This window comes from Perissodus microlepis, chromosome 7 (genome assembly GCF_051167445.1).
Source record: "Perissodus microlepis isolate ML-2025 ecotype Zambia chromosome 7, ASM5116744v1, whole genome shotgun sequence".
Classification (NCBI taxonomy): domain Eukaryota; kingdom Metazoa; phylum Chordata; class Actinopteri; order Cichliformes; family Cichlidae; genus Perissodus; species Perissodus microlepis.
Genome location: NC_140467.1, coordinates 25,139,147 through 25,148,059, shown reverse-complemented (window position 1 = coordinate 25,148,059; position 8,913 = coordinate 25,139,147).

The following is an 8,913-nucleotide window of genomic DNA, read 5'->3' as shown; positions in this document are numbered from 1 at the left end:
CTCATAGTTACAAGCTTAGTCAAAATGTTTATTCTTCTATTCAAAGCTCGTGAGAGGACAGTAAACATTGGCACACTCTATTTGGGGTAACTGCTGATCCACGGATGGTGTCAGGCATTCTTAGGATGTCCACAGCCAGCCAAAATACTTCAGTTAGCAGCACTGACAACCATTCAGTTTGTTAAGTCAGCGTTAAGCTCCCATCATTATGGGTCAAGCTGAACTCTTGACTGATCATCCCAACTGGAATTCTTTCCATTCTATCATTAATTCATCCACAGCAACAACAAACTGAGCCCAAAATGTGGGTTTCAGGTAGTGAATCTCAGCAGCTCAATGGCCTCATAGACCTGCACCGAGGGTGTATTTAGATCTTCTGCAGCCATATTGAGATGTACTGAGCCGTATTAAGACGTAGGGATGGAGTACTGAAGCTGCATTGAGGAGCACTGAGCTTGAATTGAGATGTTTTGAGCCATATTTAAATTGTACTGAAGCCATATTATAGGTGTATTGAGATGTATCAGAGCAAAGCTAATTGAAGCTGAGCAGCAGAGAATGTTGTGCTTTGTAGCTGGATAGGATTGTCCATGCTGCTGCAGCAAGGCATTGTGGTATAAAGGGATCCTCCTTGCTATTGTGGCGTAAGGAGATTGTCCATAGCAGATGGCAAGAAAAGGGAAAGCCCATGAAGAGAAGGAACACTGTTCCTGTGTAAGTCTGTTCGGCTGTGTGTTGGCTGTCTGAGCTATCTGTCCCAATAGGAGAGCCAGGCTCAGATTAAATGTGTGCAGTGTGTGGCCTAGGCCAACTGCTCTATTTGATACATGGATCAGTTTGACCTCCACATTTGATGTGCAGAAATCCCCGACCCTTCTTTTGTCCTAAAGAAAAGCTTCTAATACTGAGAGCAAAGGCCTTCAGAAGATTCCACTCAGGAGTTAGTGTGACACATGAAAACTGCTTAATATTCACAGTGTGTAGTCCAACCTCTCATTAGGTGTAGAACTCTGTATAAGTATTATGCAGTGTACAGTTAACGTTTTCCAAACGGGTGGGTTTGCTGAAATTACCAAAAGACACATCACTCAGTTTATCCAGTTTCTATCCATGCAGGTGCTTGTGTATGTCCACAGAGAGTGGAGAGGAGTAAAACATTTGATTTGGTGCTGAAAATTTTAAAAAGTGAGAATTTAAAAAAATAAAAAAGCAGTGACAAATATAAATATTAGTTTTAGGCAGACTAGATTTTCTTTAGGTTTTGAAAACTTACATTTCAGTTAATTAAATACGTTTTAATATTAGACAAAGATGTCTTCATCTCTTCAATCCCAACCAGTCGCAGCAGATGACTGCCCCTCCCTGAGACTGGCTCTGCCGGAGGTTTGAAGTTTAAAGATTTTCCTTCCCACTGTTGCCAAGTACTTGGTTGTAGGGTCATCTGATTATTGGTGAAGCTCAAGCACACTTAGGATGTGCAGCAGGACAATGATCCAAAACCCAAAAAAGACAAAAGTTTTGAAGTGGCCTAATCAAAGTTTGGACTTGATATGAGATTGAGATGTTTTGATATTACCTTCAACAGGCCACTCGTGCTTCAAAACCTTTAAATGTGGCTGATTTAAAACTATTCCATAAAAAAGAGCTGAGAAAAATGTGTGACGATAATGCCAAAAAATACTTTACAATGGCTTTCTATATAATTGTGGTAAAGCTTTTTATGTATAACCTGAGAAACAGTTTTTTTGTTGGTTGAAATTTTACATTCAAATTGATTTTATTTATATAGCACCAAAGCACAACAACAGTTGCCTTAAGGTGCTTTATATTGTAAGGTAATGACCCTAAAAAAAAAACACCGTAATAACAGAGAAACCTCAACTATCAGACGATAGTAGCAGGCACTTTGGCGACAGTGTGAAAGTAATACTCCCTTTTAACAGGAAGAAACCTCAGACAGAACCGGGCAAAGGGAGGTTTGGCCATCTGCTGCAGCCCGTTGGGAGTGAAGGGAGGGAGACAGGAAAAAGACATGCTGTGGAAGAGAGCCAGAAATTCATAATAACCAATAATTAAATGCAGAGAGGTGTATAAACACATAGTGAGTGAAAAAAATGTGAGTGAAGAACAAACACTCAATGCATCATAGGAATCCCCTAGCAGCCCATTGCAGCACTACTAAGGGGGGATTCAGGGTCACCTGATCCAGCCCTAACTATATGCTTTTGCAAAAAGGAAAGTTTTAAGCCTAATCTTAAAAGTAAAGATAGTGTCTGTCTCCCTAATGTAAACTGGAAGCTGGTTCCACAGAAGAGTAGCCTGAAAGCTGAAGGCTCTGCCTCCCATTCTACTTTTAAATACTCTAGGAACAACAAGTAAGCCTGCAGTCTGAGAGCAAAGTGCTCTAATGGGGTGATATGGTACTACAAGATAAGATAAGATAAGATAACCTTTATTAGTCCCACACGTGGGAAATTTGTTTTGTCACAGCAGGAAGTGGACAGTGCAAAAGTTATGAGGCAAAAATTAGGATACAATAAGAATAAATACAGTACACAACTGTACAGAATAGAATAAAATAAAATACTATATACAGTAGAATAAAATAAAATAAATATACAATAAGATAAAAATAGAATACAAATGCTATATACAACTGAGTAAAAATACAACGATGACAGAAAAGATTATTGCACTTAGTGTTATTGCACATGTGTGGATGTGTGTGTTTAATCAGTTAAAGTCTTTATTGTGGAGTCTGACAGCAGTGGGGAGGAAAGACCTGTGAAATCTCTCCGTCCCACACCGTGGGTGCCGCAGTCTCCCACTGAAGGAGCTGCTCAGTGCTGTCACAGGTCATCACAAGGTCATTAAGATAAGATGGGGCCTGATTACTTAAGACTTTGTATGTGAGGAGCAGGATTTTAAATCGGATTCTGGATTTATTATGGAGCCAATGTAGATGGCAGTGTAGGAGAAATATGCTCTCTCTTTCCCTGTCAGTACTCTCACTGCAGCATTTTGGATCAAATGAAGCCTTTTACATTAGTAAAGTAGCACAGAACCCTGTGAAACCCCATAATTAACCTTAGTATGTAAACAGGACTCTCTATTTACTTGAACAAAGTGAAAGCTATTGGATAGATATGATTCAAAACAATGGCTGATTTAGGTACTTTTAATACCTACACAATGCTCTAATCACTGTAATAAAATATTATGGTCAACAGTGTCAAACACTGCACTGGGGTCTAGCAGGTCAAGCACGGAGATGAATTTCTGTACTGTGATGAGCTCTGAAGCCTGACTGAAGCTCTTCAAATAAACCATTCCTCTGCAGAACATCTGTTACATGTTTTACAACTACTTTTTCAAGAATTGTTGAGATAAAAGAACGGTTGGAGACTGGCCTATACTTAGCTAAGACAGCAGGGTCAAGTGATGGCTTTTTAAGTAGTGATTTAGAATGAGATCCATAAGTGAAAAACAGCTTTTTTAAAATTTTGCACAAATCCACACTGTGGCCATTTGTGTATCATCTTGTACAACCCCTTTATTATAATATATGTTAAAATGCAACTACTAAACTGAAGTGTTTTGAAATGAGCATAATTCCTTTACACTTGCTTTTTTGTCAGCACTACGTTGGTTATTCTGAATGTCTCTGCAAAACCATCACTCTGAGATGTCTACTATTTTTTCTTCCATAAATATGAAATGTTTTTTTCCCCACTTCATTCACTGCATATTTACTGGTATGTTTTTCTTAGAATAGCAGTCCATCCATCCATCCATCCATTCTCTTCCACTTATCATTTTAGGGTTATAAGTAGGCTGGAGCCATAAAGCACAAGGCAGCGTATACCCCGAATAGGTTGCCAGTCTGTCACAGGGCTAATACAGAGAGACAGACAGCCATTTGCTCTCACACCTATGAGCAATGTAAATTCACCAGTTAACCTTGCTAACTTCATGTCTTTGGACTGTGGGAGTCCCCAGAGAGAACCTCGCCCAAGGATGAGAATATGCAAAGTCCACACAGAAAGGCCTCTTATTGCGAGACAACAGTAGTAACTGCACTGCCGGGGCCACCGTTCTAACTTTAGAACAGATCCAAGCCCCTTTATCTATGAATTATTAACAAAAACGTGAGTGAATGTTTTTCAAAGCGTTTCGGGATTGTTAAACATTTAAAACATGTCCCAGTGGACTTTTTTTTAGCTGCTGGATTTGATGATGTTCCTCTACTGAAAACAACACAAGGCTTGATAATTGTTTACTTAACTATTCTATATAAAAGACATATTTGACAATCAGAACAATCAGAATGCAGTTCATTGATTTAGCCTATTATTACATAAAGTAGCATATTAATAATTCTGTATTTTAGGCTATCTTTGTTCTGCAGCTCATACGCCAAATTAAGAAATGGCTTCATTCACTGCTTATTCACTGCAGTTGTCATATACATCTTCATTATTTATGATTATTATTATTTAAAACAGGTCAAAAACAATGTCTAAAGCTGGACTGAAACCATGTCACCTTGCAGGAGGGCCTATAAGGAAATGATGCCTAATAATGGCACGACCAAACCGTTCCCATTGAACTGACGTCCGCACGTGACTTAAAAAGAGCTGAAAAATGAGATTGTAGCTATTTAACAGGATGAATTCTACAAGTGTCTGTGAAATGATTAAGCGAAAAGATTTCATTTATTTCACTGTGTGGAGGGAGATTGAATGAGTGAATAATTGATTTGATAGGATTTGTCCTTTGATGAAATAATTCTTCACTAATAGTTGACAAGCATTCATTGTGGTCACAACCTCCAGGTCTTTTATTTAGTTGTTATCAGAGGGCACAGGATAGTAGAGCTCATCTCCATAGAGTTTATTTATTAAGGCCTGTTTGTACAGAGGCCTCTGGGGGAAAAGAATCTCTCCCTGGCTGGAATAAAGATGTCAAAGCGAATCAGATGGCGAGCTGATTCCCATCTGCTCTGTGCGGCTGCATTTGAGTTTGCCGTCATTTCTCTGCCTGTACCCTCAGTCTGTCCATCTCTTTATTTGTCTGTGAATAGGTAGAATGCTTCCCTGTCACAATTCCATCCTGGTGTGATTACCATGTAAATGTATTTCATTAGGATGTAAATGATCAACATAATGATGATTTTTAATTAGAATGTAAATGATGATTATTTGTATGAAGATATCGGCAGCTGTGAGAGAGAACTGTGACAGCGAGCTGTTGTCTCTGACTGACTGAGTGAATGGATGGATGGTTGCTCTTTCATTTATATAACAATATTCTCTCCTTCTCTTCTCTTTCGCTTGTCTCTGTTTCCTTTTTTGTTGTTGTTCTTGCGTCTGGACTAACAGAGCATACACACACAGAGTACATCTCTTTCTTCGCTGGACACAAGCGACAGCACTTGCACTTCCAATTAAGCTTAATAGGCTAAAACTGTCCTTAAATAGGAAATCTTCTGCCTTATGAATGCTGTCAAAACTAGCACTGGGACAATACGACACACTGGGAAATCAAACACAAACAATGCAAAAACATTAGTATTATTAATTTCTCTGACTAATGAGAGTCTATTTCTTACTTCAGGGCTGCAGTATTGTAATTCCTTAATATCAGATTGATACAAAAACGTGATCCAAAACATTGTAATTAGAGTCCTGGCAGACTTTTTTCAAATGACTATACAGAGTTCCACAGCCTCTTTACCTACAATGCAAATGCAACTTTAGTTAGTTAGTAGCTGTTATCTACTATTATCTTGTAGATTAGCTTAGCTTAGCTACTTTCCACTGCTCCCTTACCAAAGTGGTTTCCACAGCAGGTACTAAATAAAGACTGTGGCTCCCCAACTTGATTTGGCTCAATTTTACAACATATGCCCTTTCTGAACAACCACAAAGACAGTTTTCATGTTCAGATGGAATTTAACCAGCAACCTTTTACTCGCTAAGCAAATGTGTAAACCAATGCACCAAAAACTTAACTTATCAGACGAGTGCTAGCCTCAGAAATCCTGTTACGACCAAAATAACCCAACGATCTTTTCATAACTCTTGTTTCGGTGAAGGACGGCAGGAAGCAATCATTGATCACTCTTCAAATCCTCTTTGATGATTGGAGTTCCTATAATGGTGTTTGAGGCGGGCAATAATTGATAGGTGCTGACATGATGTGGATTGTGAGAGATGTAATGGAATTAAACTTTTCATCATGAGGCTGCAGGTCATCCATCTTGCAAGCCCTCTCTCTTTTCTCTGAGACAGCTCTTCTTTCTCTCTTTCTTTTTTCCAGCCTTTTGTTAGGTAAATGAGGAGAGGTTGACCCCATTCTCATTTAGCAGCCACCCGCTGGCCGATAGAAGACAGAAAGCAATGACGAGCTGAATGAGTGAATGAAACAAAGGGAAAGAGATTTTTTTTTCCTTTTCACCAGTGGCTCACTGCCGAATTTGCAGTGTATGCAATTTGTGTATACCTTGTAAATTAGTTCCTAGACTCTTGGATAGGATGGTAGAGACTAGCAGGAAAGTGGGTAGAGAGAAAGAGGGAATGAATTATTAATTATTAATTTAATAATTAAAAAGTATTGTAAATGTGTTAACAATGCTGTACTAACTGGAAGCTGATTATGCTTTGCAAAACTGGATTTTGCTGAAAAGAAATTAATATAATTAGACCTAAAGGATTTCCCTAAATCAACAATTTTCCCAACTTACTGCTTTGATTAAAATAGTTCATTCCTTTTTTTTTTTTAAAGTAAAGAAAAGTTATAGTTGTTGATGAATTTCCTTCAGAATTATTTGCTACTGCAAGGCAGACGGCATTCAGTCATGTGGTTTCCACACGGTGACAACACACTGTAACCATTTGTTTGCAATGTGTATTTTCTTTGGTTTTATAACTAGACATAAACACTACTTTAAACATTCAAGAAAACCATTTTTTCCAACCAACAGTTGATTGCACTGCACCAATTAACACTACAATTATTAAATATTTATATATAATGTCATTTTATTTGTGCATGTAGTGAATGGCATATTTGAACTCAAACCAGGTGATACTGAAAAATGATTTAGTTCATTTTTACTGATCAGTTGAACTATTATCTGGTTGATGTAAACGCTCAATGAGAGAACCACCACAGACTAGAAAGAGAAATCACATTGCTCCCATATTAGCTTCACTTCAGTGGCTCTTTAAGTTCAGAAGTGAATTCATGGTCAGTACCAATAATAACTTGAAAACCTTATAGTGCCACATTGTCCCAGTTCAGCACTCTGATCCAATCATAGCAGATACCTTTAAAAGGGAGTTCTTCATGTCCTTTCTTCTGGGGGATTGTCTGGTTATTGGGGTTCTCTCGGTAATATTGTAGGGTCTTGACCGTCCAATATAAACTGCCTGAAGACGACTGCGGTTGTGAACTGGTGCTATAAAAACTGAACTGTATTAATCCTAGCCATTTTTTGTTATTAAAGTGAAGTGCAAATGAAAAGGAAATTACAAAACGCAAAGTTCTCAAACGGGACTTAAACCACGGCCTCTTGGTTTATCATCTTATGACTTATGGCACTACCATTTCTGTGAAGAGAAGTAGAAAGCAGACAGGTTTGTTTATTATCATGAAATTTCTTCACAGCAGGCTGGAGTTGGCTAACACTGGCATTTATGTCCTACATGGGTTTAATTGTACCCGAAGATCTGTCAGGCTTCCTGCATGCACCATAAAAATGGTGATAAAGAAATTCAAAGACACTGTCAACACGTCAGGTTAGACAAGAAAATTTTCCACAATTCAGCTCAGAAGCTGAAAAGTGCGCCAGATACAGATGAACCCATTTAAAAAATAACAGCAGTATTAACATTTGTCTAGATTTTTCATCAGCCTTTTAATGTCATCATTTCTGGCATTGAGTTTAAATAAATAAATTAATCAATTCATATTAGAGTTTGACATGTTGATGTACGTTCAATAATCCAGGTAATTAAATACCAGAACACTGATTCAGTTCATCTGGACACGATGTTATCAGTTATGTGTCCAGTTATACGCAGGACAGAGAGGATGGACAGGAGCAACAAAGAGAGAGACAGAAGATGCAAAATTAACTGCTCTCAGAGTGACAACTGCATCTTCATGGCTCTGAAGACTGGCTCTGGTCAAAGTACCATGCTGGCAGTCAGGAAAACACCAAGATCAGTGTAGTCATTCTGTGAAGAGAAAAGGACTGTGTTTTGGTTTCTTTGTGTAGCAGTCATGCTGACCTCTGCCTTACAAGTTTACTGCTCATCATACCAGCAAAACATGGAGATTTACCAGCCCAAATCTGCTGCTGCATACATACATCGTACCTTTTCAGTCCTTTCCTAAACAGTGTAAATTCTTTCCAAGTGTAATAACTTCAAAATAGGTTTTGTTTTAAGCTTAATGTGGGTTTTTTTTTGTTACTAACAGTTAATGATTAGAGAATAAAATATCTTTTTGGACAATAATGGATTAATATTATCACTACTACAAATCCTGAGTTTGAATTTAAAAAGAAAAATTATAAAAGTGCCTGTGATGGCGCTCAGAGCTCCTGAACCTGAGCACAGCAGCTGTGTGTAGCAAATGACATCTGTCTCATTAATAACATCTTGCAGACAGCTTGTACCTCCATCAGTGCAAACACAGAAACTGTATTTTGGGCTAACACTGGTGCTGAAATGGAGGAAGAGGCTGTCTTCGTGCTATGTGCACCTCTTGTTTAGCCAAGAAGCTAGAAACTACATACAAAGATACACTAGCTTTACATTCTGTATGAAAATCAGATTTCTTTCCTCTTAAACTGAATGATCTTCCACAGTATTCTATGATATGCAAGTCGTCTTCACTGGCCTG